The 14,965-nt window shown below is 38.3% G+C and overlaps 1 protein-coding gene across 7 annotated transcripts in view; it reads left to right on the forward strand.

Moving 5' to 3' along the window:
* The first annotated feature begins 3,193 nt into the window (after positions 1–3,193).
* ARPP21 (cAMP regulated phosphoprotein 21) overlaps positions 3,194–14,965 on the forward strand; it is a 160,575-nt gene continuing 148,803 nt past the window's right edge. For 3 of the 7 annotated variants that reach the window (XR_013994932.1, XM_081073334.1, XM_081073339.1), the window contains exon 1: positions 3,194–4,171. The gene's annotated coding sequence lies outside the window, so the exon portion shown is untranslated. Of the gene's footprint in view, positions 4,172–6,044; positions 6,187–7,519; positions 7,547–14,965 lie in introns of those variants that run through there. The other 4 variants (XM_081073338.1, XM_081073341.1, XM_081073337.1 and 1 more) reach the window with 4 other exon arrangements.

Consider the following 14,965-nt stretch of genomic DNA (forward strand, 5'->3'; position numbering starts at 1 on the left):
GCTTTAAACCCAAGACTGGCATTTAATAAAAACCAAGATTGTTTTGTTGGGAACAGGGCAAATGAGAAGTCTCTCTAGGGGATCTGTGAGCCTTTATTGTGGTGGGGGAGAATGCCCTAAAGAGGAGTTCCTCGCAGCCTAATTGTTGAGGAATGATGGAAGTTCAACAGCATGGAAATTCTACTTCTCGCTTCAGCTGAAAAGGTGCTTATCAAGGTAGTTGGGCGATTTTAGCAATTTGCCTTATTTTGAAAATCCAATTTGGAAGCTTCATTAAAGGGCACTAATTTAGTGTCTTAGGGGAATGTGTGTTTAAGGGAGCTTGTCGAGACAATCTTAGATGTTTGCCAGTGTGTAGGTGAACTCAACTCCCCAAGCTGGGTATACCTGGTTACATGTAGTCTCTTTCATTTCAAACATGATACCGAATAAATTCAAAAGCACCCAGACCAAGAGAATACAAGCACCACTTTCTCTTCCCACACTACCACCAGTTCCCACCCCTAACCTTAGTTAGGAAGCTTTCAGTGCATAAATACTTCTGTGACTGGCATTGTGGATCTGTCACCCAGAGGTCCAGTAAGGCAGATAACAGTTTTAGTGCATTTAGTGGTGTTACTATATGACAGGTCAAGGACCTTAAGGAATGATAACTGTTTCAAATTGTTTAAGGAAATACAAACACTTTCTGAATGCCTAGAAGAATCATTTATTGTTCACTGCCTGCCTAATGATCCCAGAAGTATATTTCAGTTTTACATTGGGACACAAAACTTAAAATTTGGTTAGCTGAATGTTAATTATCTACATGGCCTCAAATAAACTTGAGCCTTCTCCAGTTCCTATTTTGTTGACAAAATATTATGAGAAAAGGTAGAAAAAATTAGTTGAAGCAAATTAGTGTTATTCGTCTTTGGGGTGCTTTCTTTTTTAAATAAAGGTTAAAATCCATGAGAAATTGCAATAAATGTTGTCATCAATTTTGGCCATGCACTATCAAGATATTGAAACATTTTGTTCTTCTATGTAATCCCTGGAGTTTGTACTAAGAGTACTGGTTGAGTTCCCCTCCCCCTGCCCAATGGCTATTAATTTCTAATCCAGTTATAGCCCTGAGTTGCATTTTTTTAGTGAACTCTCAGAGTAAAATCTGATTTATTCTAGGAAGAGTTTGTGTTAAGAGCAAGATGTCAAGGTTCCCTGTTAGTAGATCATCCATCCATCCATTCAAGAGATGCTGATATGTAGTGTTATCCAGAAGGAAAACCAAGTACGCTGACCCTCGTCCCAGGTAGTCCCAATTGTGTAAATTTATGGCATAGCACAACTTGGCATAACAATTTTACCCAAAGAAAAGCAGGTTTTTTTAGGACATAACTTGAGATAAAGGGAAAAGAATCAGAAATACTTTTTATTAACTCTCTCTTGACTTCCAGATTGCTGGAAGGAAGAGGAAAATGCCTGTCAAAAAGCTTTTGGAAAGGATTGAGTAGAAATAGATCAACATAAGGGTCTTGAATTCCTTAGGCTTCATTGGCTAAAACCTCATACATACAGCAGATTCACTCTTATTCTAGCAATCGCTGATCCCCAAGGGAGACAATTTCTAGTATTTGGAAAATACAGTAATTACCTATTCATCAAGGACCAATACACCCCTATCCTAATTTTTTTCACAGAATTTTCTAGAGCTACACATATCATCTGTTTGATATTTATAGTTAAATCTTAGCATAGATGAACATGGCTACAGATGTTGAAATTACATTTCTATAAAAAGTGGAAGGCACATACCTTAATAAATCTGTGTGTAATGTCTGTCATTAGAAATGGATGTCAATAATGAGTAAAGGGATGTGGAATTTTTCAACATACAGTTTATGCTAGTTATTTATTTGTTGTCTATTCATGGGATTACTAATTGCAGCTGGAAAAGTTGATTTTCTCCTCTCTATTATGGGATGGGGCGTTCATTGCACCAAATCCATAGTTATTCAGCGTCTACATTTCAGAAACTGAATTGCTGGATACTGTCAAAATGAGCTTTGGCAATCCAATGCAGGCGTGCACAACTATAATTTTGCTTCACATTAATAACAACCTAGCAAAAAAGCCCAGAATCAAATGTCTTGGTCTCAGCTGGGGGCAGAAAGCCAGAGTGATATATCTTGGCTGGTGACCTATAATGTTGGAAAAGTAAGCTCTCTATGCACTCAGGTTGGGTGGGCGGTATTCCGGAAATATATTCCCATTCCTCCATGATTTTTTTTTTTTCTTTTGGTAGTGTGTGCCCTGAGACAATACAAATGAAAGACAGAATTACAGATAATAAATTTAGCACATCTCCAGAACAAATGGGAAATGCCGCGCTTTTATTTCTTCGGATGTCAACTCTGTTCCCTACCCCACGCCCTGCCCTGCCTTGGTTTCTGCAGCACCTCGGTGATTCTAAGCCAGCGTTCAGCTGGGCAGCGGTCCGGGGGGCAGTCCCCCACAGGGACTGAACTTGACGCTGCGCGCCGGGACTTTTGGTCTTGCTCAAAGCCCAGAATCTCTGAGAGCTCTGAGGCTACGGATTCATTTGGGTGGAGTGAGGTGTTATTGTGGGATATTCTCTGCAGAGTTGGCCTGGAGAGTGAGCACCCGAGAAAGAGAGCTGAGCAAGGCTTTGCCAAGTGTCCGAGGAGTCGCAAGGCACCGGGGAGCGGTACGCTGGAGGGCTCCGGCACCGGGGGCGGTGCACGCTTGCTGGCGGGGAGCCGGGAGGCGGTATGGAGGGGCAGGGGGCAACGTGCCAGTTTTCTCTCTGATTAATGATGCTCACGCGGCCGCGCGTGGTTCATGCGCTTTGTCTCTAGCCTTGGGGCTGGCGGAGAACAGCCAGGAGAATGCATGGCACCGCGCGCGCCAGGCACACCCGGCAGGTCCCGGCGCTCCGACTTGGCCAACTCTGGCCTCGCCCGGTGGCAGAGAGACCCCGGTACCCACAGGCGCTCAGCCGCGGCCATCTCCCGGGTGTGGCCGGCCAGAGCACTGGAGTCTGCAGCCGGACCAGCTGCGGGGCCACATGCCACACTCGCTTTTCCTCGGGCCGGGACGGAGACCGGACGCAGCCAGGGCTGCGGAGAGGAGCCAGGCACCGCCCCCGGCAACAGTGCCAGCCGCGTGGGAGGGCAGAGCCGGGCAGAGGGTCAGACAACGGAGGCGGGGAGACAGGGCACGCAGAACCGGAGGACGGACCGAGGCAGGCTGGCTCTGGGTGGGACTCACAGAGTGACTGAGCCACGGACAGGTGGGAGCAGTTAGACCGCTGGAGACAGGGGAGCCAGCAGGAAGAGAGGGAGAGGCAGGGAGAGAGAGAGAGAGAGAGAGAGAGAGAGAGAGAGAGAGAGAGAGAGAGAGAGAGAGAGAGAGAGAGAGAGAGAGAGAGAGAGAGAGAGAAAAGACAGAGAGAGAGAGAGAGAAAAGACAGAGAGAGAGAGAGAGAGAGAGAGAGAGAGAGAGAGAGAGAGAGAGAGAGAGAGACAGCGTGCTCTCTCTCCACTCCAGACGCCCTCCTCTGTCCGAGCACAGCGGCTGAGGGCACTGAATGGGAGAGGGAGAGAGATGCGGGCACAGAAGACTGCAAAAGGGACCCTGTATTGCTAGTGGGGCTGAGAGATGAAGAGGGACAGGCAGACCGTCTCACTCACGGACTGACAGCGACAGTGGCAGCTCCCCGAGCGGAGCGCAGGAAAGCCGGAATCCCGCGCTGAGCCGCCAGGCTGCGAGACAGACGGGCAGACAGACAGAAGTGCAGAGGAACAGACTGGCAGACAGGAGGCGGGGTACGTTGGTTCTCTGCAGCCAGGCGGGTAAAGAAGGCTGCGGCGGCGCCCCCTGAGAGCGTCCGGAGCCGCGATAAGCAGCAGGGGCAACGGGGTCGCCAGCTGAAGCCACCAGTGTCGCCGCAGTGGCGTCCGCCACAGCCTTGCAAGGATCCCAGCCGACAATGCAGAAAAGCTCCTTTTGAACTCGCAGTTAAATAAATCGACCAAAAAAAAAAAAAAATCCAAGCTAAATCAAACAAATCCAGCCAAATCAATCACTGAGAAACAATAATATTAATAAAAACCTAATTAAATCAATCAAGGCACCAAGACGCTGGGGGGATATCCACTGTTCGGTCAAGGTAATAATCAAGGTCTTCCGACGTGAACATTGTACGCCTTTTGTGATTTTTTTTTTCTCTCTTCCTTTCTGCCATATACCTGTGCTTTTCTTTCTAATTGTTTCTAGTCTGTATTTCTCTTTCGTGTTTGTAGAAAGCTGTTGTTATATTTGTGTTGTGTTTCTATGTTTCGTCAAAGGAAGGGTATACCCCCTCTCCCCCAAATGAGGCAGAAATGGAAAGCTGGAAGAGACTTGAATAAGGTAGTTATTTCCATCTGAGAGGTCTACCGTGATTTATGCAGGTATCAAGGTAGAACGTTCCAAGGTCTCTGTTTCATTTGAAAGAGAGAGCTCTACAAAGGGGCAAAAAGTTGTAATCTGTTTGTTGTACTGGTAGGACTTGGGGTCCTGACTCCCAAGGGGTTTAGGGAGAAGAGATATTCCCAATTTATTTTCACATGTTCAAAATCTGTGTTTCTTGGCAAACTCCAAGTTTAATGCCTTCTGTGGCAGGTTGTAGATATAGTGGTAGAATTGAGTTGAATTAGACAAGTGCTTAGAAAGTTTTTAGGAAGAGAAATTGACTTCATTCAATGTTTATGCATAGAAACAGAGCTGGAGTGGATATGGTGGCTGTGGGCTGCTCAGTTTCAGTACTTGGTCACCTCTTGAAGATACAGGATAAGGGCAGAGTGCTAGCCTAAAAGGAAAAACAAAAATGGAATTGAAAGTTAGAGGGATGGGGAACTAGTTAGTACAATGCAATCACTTTCATGAGAATATGTTTAAGTGCAGATACCCACTTGATTTCTGATTTTTTTTAAGTCTGTTGGTATGACATTTCAGCTTCTCTCAACAAGAATGACGTTCCCCAAAGTTGAAATGAGTCTGTACAACATTTTGCTCTAATGCTGACTAAAATCAAATTATTCCTACCTCCTCCTCATTCACTTTGGAGATCAAAATTGCTATGATTGTTTTGAGAAAACAGTGAAATGGAGATGACAGGAAATCATTTTTTTGGGGGGTGGGTAAAAGTTAGAAAAATTTTTGACACACTTTGAAATAAATGCACCTGTTCCTTTGATCCTCTGTATTTGTGTCACCACAGGGCTTGCATGTCTTAATAGGATTTTAGTTAATGTTACTTTCTCAAAAGGCAGTCATTCGAAAGCTGAGCGTTCTAGCTATGTTTTGTTCAAATAGTCGAGTAATCTACTATCTCACCAGTAATTGCTTCTGCTGCTCTCCTAACGTGGATCCCATGTGAGAAATTATGTATGCACTCTTTTCAGGTTTATATGGATTTTTAAGGTATGTATTTGTGTCCAATCCTGTATTTCCTTTTATATTGCGTTCTTTTTATCACTTCAACTAACAGAATATTTTTCAATTTTCTGGAGAGTTTAGTATATTATTTAAGGAGTACACTTTCTTATCACAAAAGATACAAAAGGCTAACCTATTACTATCCTTGCTCATCAGTGCTATTATTTGTTTGAAAATAATTTGGTTTAAGTGCAACTTCTAAGACATTTAGGACTGCTGTGCATACATGTACCCTGTCTGGATGTGGTTTGTTTTATTTGATTAATAATATGAACAAGTTGCTATAGATGAATGCCTGTTTGACAGAATACTTTGTTTAGGTGAGTCATATTTAAAGAAACTTATACAGCTCCAGAAATTGACAGCTTCTCAGTGACTTAATTTCACTATGTGCTGATTTATGTTACAGTGTTCATCTCAGACCTAGACAGGTTTGTGTGTGCTATTAGATTTGCAAATTGCTGATCTCCCAGTGACTTTCTCTCTGAGATCCCAGCTGACTATAGTTACCTTGAGAACTGTGGGTTAGCCCTGTTAGAGCATGCTCCACTGGGGAGTTCAGTGCAGTCTATTTTTAATGCTATTTAATGAAGGAGCAAGCACCTCACTCAGCAATAAAAGAAGCATGATGGAAGACAGAGCAGTGCGTGGTTATGGATACTGGAGAAGGATATTTGGGAAGGTACAGACTGGCTGCTGGATATGGTAATTTTAATTAATTCTAATATATTGTACTAAGAGAAATCAATTAATTTCCATGAGAGATTTACACATGACGAGTTTGATATGTTTTCATAAATCTCTTCAGTAATGCTTAGAAAGAAGACTCAGTAATTGGAGTGCCTTGAAACTTAAGGGAGATACTCACCAGGGAGTTCCTGCATAAATACAATTTTTAAGACAAACTGGCAGATTCTTGGGTGGTGAGAAGTGCAGAAATGATTTCAGATTTTTATAATATTGTTCTAGTGAAGGTTTGGGGCATGTAAAATATTTTGGGCATAGAATAACTAACATCTTTCTAAGGGGTTATAACTTGAAGCTCTGCCTTGTGATTTTTTTTTTCTTCATTTTCTTTTATAAACTTGGAGTTTAGGTCCAGAATTGTGGCAACTAAGTGAAGCAGGAAGTTTTGATTGAGCTCAATAGAATATTTGAGTTGTTTTATCTTCTTGCTTCAGATAAACACGATAGATTATGTTACTGAAGATTAAATACTTTAAAAATGTAGATAGCAGAGGCAGCACTGATAATTTTTGGAATGTAATGAGGGGGAAAATATCTTAACATTACAGAACATAACACATAAGAAGCCATCTGCAGTGTTTGCATATATGCAGAACACTTGCCTTCTGGTACAACATGAGAATGGTCAGTCAGAACAGTCTCTGTTGTTCAGTTTCATATTAATAACATACTATAATCAGGTTATGTCTTTGTTCAGAGTGCAACTGATTAGGCAAATGCCTAACTGGTTTCAAACTTAATAAACATAAGAGAAAGTGAGAAGTTTTTATTAAGTGCCAAGTGAGTCATATAATTATTGTTCAATGAAGCTGTTAGAGCAATGTACAAAGTTGTTCTGGATTTTGCCAATTTCTATCCAAAACAATAAAAACTACTAAGGGAAATACATCGCAAGGAGTTACTGTTATTTGTTGTTATTGTTTGTGTTTTCCACTTTGTACATCTAGAGGGGAAAGTAAACCACACTGGCTGTAATATTTCCCTTAGTGGTCATCTACCTTTCTCAAGATTCTCAAGTCAGTAGGCATTCTCATCTGAATTCAATGTGTATTTTGTCCGTGGACGAGATAATTATAAGCTACATGAGTAGAGTGTGGAATGAGTCAGCCACTGAAGACAACAATACACAACGTAGCCAGAAATGAATACGATTGAATTCTCACTAGTATGGGGAGACAGTTTAAAGTCCATAAGTTTGGAAACTGCAAATGAACCATTTGTATATAGCTAGTTTAATACTAATCTGCTTTGTGACAAGATCAGGAAAGAATATGGGGCTTAAAAATGATGTCGACACTGAAAGCCATTTCTTCAAATGGTAAGTACTGGCATCATTGTACCTGGTACCACAGGGTTGTAGAGTGTTTAGAAATTTGTGAATTTCTAATCAGAAAAAGAATTGGCTTCCTTAAAAATGCATTATGTCACCTGGAAAGTCCTGAACATATTTCGAATCGGTGATGATGAACTTATAAAATATATACGTCTTGTCTTTAGACAAAGGATCTTTATTTTTTAGAAAATCTATGGTTTCAGAGGCTCTGTATTTCTGCTGACTTTGCTTTCTTTTATTTTTAATTCTAACATTTAAAGTTAAATATTATAAATGATTTCCAGCAGAGATATAAATAAGTGCTGAAGAACTACTGAAGGTAAAAAAGAATATTAGTGAGATAAACTCGTATATGTGACTAGATTTGTTTGCTTCTGAGTGTTAGTTTCCTTTAAGGTGTATTAATGCCAAGTTCTAATAAATTGATATTGTTCAGTGACTCGGAGTCTTATAATTCAAATTAATTTTGCTCATTTTGGATTAAACTTGGCCCTGGTTGTTTAAAGTATTTATTACTTAAATTTACATCATAACCATTTTATTTCTGTGAGAATTAGGTATGAGCTGAGATACAAAGTATTAAATTGTATGTAATATGCTTGGTAAGGAATAAAGTGCTTGAGACAGAGAATCAAGTTCATTCAGCAATTTTTAATGTTTAGTACCATTGTTATCTGTGGTCTCAAAATCCTCTGTAGTCTGGTGACATTTTCTTAAGGCACAAAATGCCCATATAACATTTTGAACGTACCTTTCCCTAAAATTATTGGGGCATATCTGTGCCCTGGGCAGTCGTTATTCAGATAAACTAAAAAGTAAATTGAAATAATTATTTTGGACAATTGAAGGGATATTGAAAAACCAAAGGATTGACTAAAATATACCAAATTGACCCTCTACTTACAAATTGAATCCTTGGTATTATGTTATGTTCTTTTTTTATAGCTGCCAGCATAGATCTTAGCATTGCCAGGTAGCGTTTGCTAAACACTGTCTACAGCCACACTAAATCAATATTTTAAATTCCTCTACGTACATTTCCCCAGGAAATTTTTTCTGGTTGTTTTTTATAACCCCCGCTTAATAGAGATATCAATGCTACAGGTTATATAAGATTTTTTCATAAGTTCTATAGTCAAGTGATATCTGTTAGAATAAAATCACAATTAAAATGCTAAAGATTTAGTCCAAAATTGTCTCACTCAAATTTCATATTCATAATTATTCCTTAGTCATAAAGTCATACAACACTTTTAAAGTACTCTACAATTGTTCCTTTTATCTAGCAACAGAAAATAATTTTCTCCAGATAAAAGGGACAGGGGCCCACTAATCATTATCCCTTTGAAAACCAGGCCTCTTACCACATTCTCATATTTCACACTACTTCAAAATGATACAGCAGTTCTTACATTAAAAATCCATTGTGGATAACACACAAAATAATAATATTTTGTTAATAAAATTGCTTCTTTAAATAATATCATTGGTTTTAAGATAAATAAAAATAAAATATGGTTTTAATTGAGAGGAAGAGTTCAAGATTTTTAACAGGAAAACAATTACGTCACTTCTTATACTAAGTGTCGTGGCAAATTTTGTAGAGATTTGTTTGGCCTGTTGTGCTTAACGTTTCTACACAGAATTGCATAACGTAATATACAGTCTTTTTTCTACAGATTTTTTTTTCATTGAGACATATTCACAAAGCTTATCTACCTAGATAAACCCAGTAATCAATCCCTGATACCCACACAAGCTAAGAAATAAGGCTTTGTAATAGGAAAATCCAGAAGAATGAGGGACTTCTCAACCAGATTGAGTGCTGTAATTCTTAACGAATACACATTCTTTTGCATTTGTATTATCGTCGGTTGCCTCTTTATTACACACTAAATACTTGAGATAAGAACAAGGACCATCTAATAGGGAAACGGAAACCAGAGGAGTGGTGCTCATATATTTAGCAGATTTTCTTCTAATTGCCAAGATACAATACTTACTGTGGAACATTTTAGTGTATAGAATCATATCTTAAAGGGGAAAAAAAATCATGCATGTTGACATACTTTGATCTAGTCAAAATTTGAGAACCAACAATTGTTGAGGTAAAATGTTTCAAGGTCTTCAGAGAACAAAGTGGAAACATCAATTTCTAAAAGTTTGCTGGCCCTAGGAGTCCAACTAGAATACCTCTGGACATGTAAATCGGAAGGCCCAGCTATTATCTAATTGTTTAGTAATCTGAATTTCTTTCAGATGATCTCACGACTGTTACAGAAATCTAGAAGAATCAAGCTATGGTTCAACACAGAGTGAAGGAAGGGAACGAAACTCACTGAAATTCGGGGACTAAACATAATTGTTTAACTTTTATTTGCTCATAAACTCAATGAGAAAATAAAAAGCTATCAAATGGCTTTAACAGCTTTTATAAAAAGTTGTATAACAATGTTTCTAAAACCACAAGGTAAAATCCTCACGTGAAGTTCTCTGTGCTGACATGTTTTTTCTTAGCACCGCGCTAATTAATATGTATGTAACTTTGGTAGAAATTCCAGAATTGCTGGCATCTGATTTAATTTAATCATCAAAAAGCTGTTGGACAGAAAATACGTAGATTCCATATGAGTATGTGACAGAATCAAGACTTTGGCAGTATTTGCAAGCTTTAAATACTCATAAGGTGCTTCTTTAAAACACTTTTTTTTTTTTAATGAGAATGTTAAAAAAGCCTTTTGATGGGAAATATGCACTTTATTTTCATTTTTTGGAGAAAGAAGATTAAGATTTATAATCAAATGATGACTCTTTAAGCCATTGGAGCACATAGTTAGGTTAAAATTACTATTGAATTCTGTCAAATAAATTAATTGTCAGAACTTTGTAGTCATATCTATGATCTCATTTATTTTATCTGGATTATGAGAATGATCTAGCTAACACTTTTAAATTACATAGTTTTATATTTGTTTATTTTAAATTTAATTAGATATGCTGGTATTGAACGAATTTTAGAAAATTATCAAACATCTGTCATAGTACTCAAGATGAATTCAAAAGTCCCACTGCTAACAATTAGTTGGTATTAATGATTCTTCATTTGTTTCCACTCCGGTGCTGATTTAACTTTGGTTACAGCACATATTTCCTTTGTGAAGATTAAAATCTTACTCCACCCCTGAAGTTTTCACATAATCACTAACAGAATTCTGGAAGAATTAAATAATGTAGCATGCAATCGTATTGTGTGTTACATGCTGTTGCTATCTGCTTAAGCACAGTTAAGCACTCTAACAACTGGATGCTTTAATTATTATAATTATTGTCCTCCTCCAGAACTATGAATGACTTAGTTTTCAATGATTTTGAATTATTTTCCAGTGTCAAGAGCTGAGAGAGCATACCTAGTTACATGTGAGATAGTTTATATATTTAATATATATATATATATATATATATGTACATGTATATATACATATACATATTTTAGGAAAAGGATGTAAATATCCCTTCAAGAGGGATATTATTTTATCACACAGATGATCATAATGTCTGCATTATTGGTCAGAAATTATGTGGGAAGCCATAGTCAGAGACATGCTTTGAACTCAGTGGGACTTTGGATCAAAAGTCAGGTTAAAACTAAAAGAGGGTAAAACTAACAGAGGGTTTGTATAGGTATGCTAGGGGTTAATCTTAGAGGGAGCAGGTAACTGGTGTTTAATGAAGGAAGGCTTCACTAAAGAGATACATGGTGCTCCATGAAATTTTGCAGGTCCAAAAAAATGTACAAAATTTTAAATAAAAGCAAAGGTCTGAGAACACAAGGCCTAAATATGGTGGTGTATCCAAATCTCACTTCTCCAAAACTTACCTCCATACATATGCAATTTAGCCCCCGAACTACTAGTCCTGGTGTTTGGCTTCTAAGTTCGAATAAATAACTGATAGTGTGACTTTGGCCAAGACTCTAAATCTCTCTGTGTTTCATGGTTTCTGCGTGTTAAATTGTGTAGTAACACCAGTCCAATCTAAAGAAATTACTAGTTACTTTAGCAATTTGATTAATTTATCATTGCTTCAATTTTCTCATTTATAAAGCTGGGTAAGGCCTACTTAAAGGATTGAAGCAGAAACAAAGTACCTGGTATTATTCTTTAAAAGAAACCATCATCTTTTCATATGGAAAACTTTAGAGAGAGATTTAACCTGATTTTATATATATATATATATATATATATATATATATATATATATATGTATATATATACATATATATGTATATATGTACACACACACACACACACATAAATGAGACAAATCTCCCTTTATTTTTTTTTTCTTTTAGTAATTGTCAAGTTTTTTTGTTTCCACCCGATAAAAATTTGAATGGTTAAAATTGGAGACTAGCTTTACTCTTTCTGTGCCTATGAAATACCAAGGACCAAGCCAAGGCAGGAATGAGTGCCGGAGGTGTGCACTGTATAAGAATAATGATGTGGACTAAGGCCACTATCTTCTGTCAGTCTCCAAGGGAAGGGGTGGCCCAGTTCAGATTTGTCGAAAAGAGGAACATATAGGTATTGTTTGTGCAAAACATTTTAATTGTGTAATTTCTATCATCGAAAAGACGTGGCTACAGAACTGGACCGTAGACTAGAATGGGGTTGGAATGGATCCATGGACACTGGGTGAGAGCCAGTAAGCAGCAGATTTGGAGTGGATGGGAGATGGAAACAGTTTTCAACTTCCTCTGAGATCTGAAAGCAAGCAGAGCTTTGGGCTTGCTGATGGGCTCCCTGGCACCCCCACGTAGGTTCCCATTTCCTCTCTCTAAGCACTGAGTGAGCTGTTTGGACTGGGCAGCTGATCTGGCCTCATCCTTCAGTATCTGTGTTTCAGTTTCACTGAAATGAATCTTTTCTGTACCTGTGTGAAAATGACCACAGGATGGGGAAACTGCTCTCATAATTGGGGTTTAATTAGTTGAGTCCCCTTAAAGGGCAATGGAGTACCACGAGTGGTTTTCAGCGCAGAAGAGGGCGAGCCATGCAAAGCAGTAAATTATTCAGAGAATTGCACTTTATTTTTCAATTGTAATTTGAAGATCAGCCATTCTTCTGAGGGACAGCACAATAAGATGAGGGTAAGGGGAAATCAAATATATATGGTGATGGAAGGAGAACTGACTCTGGGTGGTGAACACACAATGGGACTTAGAGATGATGTAATACAGAATTGTACACCTGAAATCTATGTAATTTTACTAACAATTGTCACCCCAATAAATTTAAAAAAAAGAAAGTTATCCAATGGAACTTCTCAGAAGGTACCTGAGAATACATTTATAACCTTTGGTATTCTAATATTGGCTGAAACAAAAACAAGGAAAGCATAGACAGATTATATATACAGAGGATGCCAAAAAAAACGCACACACATTTTAAGAAAGGAAAACTATTAAAATTGTAATACTCAATATACACATCTACCAAAAACAAAAGACAAATACAAGTCACATTTGACTTCTGCAGTTACAAGAGGTGCTCAAAGTGGTTACCATCAGCATCCAGACATCTCTGATTACCGTGAACTGCTGCTTGAGCAACGTTGACCAAAGTATCCACTTGTATACATTGTTTTTGGCATCCCTGGTGTGTTGTGTGTGTGTGTGTGTGTGTGTGTGTGTACACACACATACATATACATATATATATATATATACATATATATGTATTTATATGTATGTGTGTATATATGTGTGTGTATATGTATATATATAAAATCAGCATAAGACACATGCTTACATACAAGTCATTTAACTCACATTAAGAAAAAAATAATTTAGCCCCAAAGCATACTTCCCAATATATATTTTTTTACTCTTCCTTAACAATTCTTGTTTACATGTGGCAGATATTTAATCAGTTTCTTGAATTAAAAATTGAGTTTTATATTGTTGATGGCATCTAATATTCAGGATTCAAAGTCAGGATTCAGGATTCAAAATTAGCTCTAAGTAAAGTTTTAATTGTATTTGTTTCCCTCAAGTTTCCACTTCAGTGAGTTTGACATTCACCTATCTGAAAAAGAGAACAAAGAGATGCCCTTATATGTAAATTGCAACTGAACTGGAGATTATTTTGGCTCTTACAAAGAAGTTTATTCTTCAGATCTCAGGCAATGGCTGGGACGTCTACAGGAATAACAAGGCCCCTAAAATATTCTGCTTAAACTGAATACATAGATCACTTTTTCATCTCCATGGAGAGGAGATGAGGCAAAGCCAAGTTCACAAATAATTTCCAAATCGTTGGTACATGGAACTGGAGACAACTCATGTTTACTGGATATATGCCTTTAGCCATGGTGAAAGTGGTCCAGGATGCGGGGAAAGAATCTACTTCTCTGAAGGTCAGGGCAAATAGGCGGTGTTGGATGAGAAGGCTGGGGTGAGGCAAGGAGGGGGAAAGAATACAGACAAATTGGGGAATTCCAGACTCCTCTTCCTTCCTTCAGCAGACTAGCTTCAACTAACCTATAGCCCTTCTCCCTGTTATCAGGGCATAGTGATAGGATTTATCCGGGTTAAATGGCAAACCATTTAATCCACTTAGGACCATTGAAAACTGAATTAATGTTTTACCCCTATGTAAAAATAATGTAGTCCAAAAGGAAGGGATCCAGCTGATTAAAGATGGAGTGGGTTTGCTTACCTTCTACATTTTAAGATATGCTAAGTGTGGTTCTGATTGATTGAACTTCTATTTACCCATCTACTTCCCAAAGAAACCCAATATCTGGCATCTTAATTCAGAGAGACGAGGAGCACATTCTTTTTTTCTCTGAGACCGTAATAGGCTTTTGGAATGCATAGAAAGCAATAGATTCTGACACAGCTGGTATTCTCATCAGTAAGTCAGAAAATATATATATATTCTGGACCACACCGTATCAAAGTAGAGGAATTTCTATGCATGCGAATTGAGGAGAGCTGAGTTCTTGTCCACACAAGCAAGACTTGTCTTCGCATCTGATAGCATGATCATTCTTTTGTTCATTTTTGTTTCTCAAATATTTCTTAAGAGTTTCCTATGCGTCAGGTCACGTGCTAAATATTTGGGAAACTGGCTGTGTAGGATGTTTAGGCATTTTGGAGAGATAAATGCATTTTAACAGTTTGAACAATGAATTGCATGATTGAGGATATGAGGAAACTCCAAAATGATAGATGGACAGTATCTTGGATGATAAAGCAATATGAATTAATTTTGACAAATGAGAAAAATATTTCTTTACCCGTAAAGTGAATTGGAAAACATGATAAGGAGTATGCCTAACGAGTAGAAATCGTAGTGTTTCCAGAAAACAAACATGGAAGAATGAGCACCACTGGTAAAT

The sequence above is a fragment of the Rhinolophus hipposideros genome (assembly GCF_964194185.1).
Source record: "Rhinolophus hipposideros genome assembly, chromosome: 14".
Lineage (NCBI taxonomy): Eukaryota > Metazoa > Chordata > Mammalia > Chiroptera > Rhinolophidae > Rhinolophus > Rhinolophus hipposideros.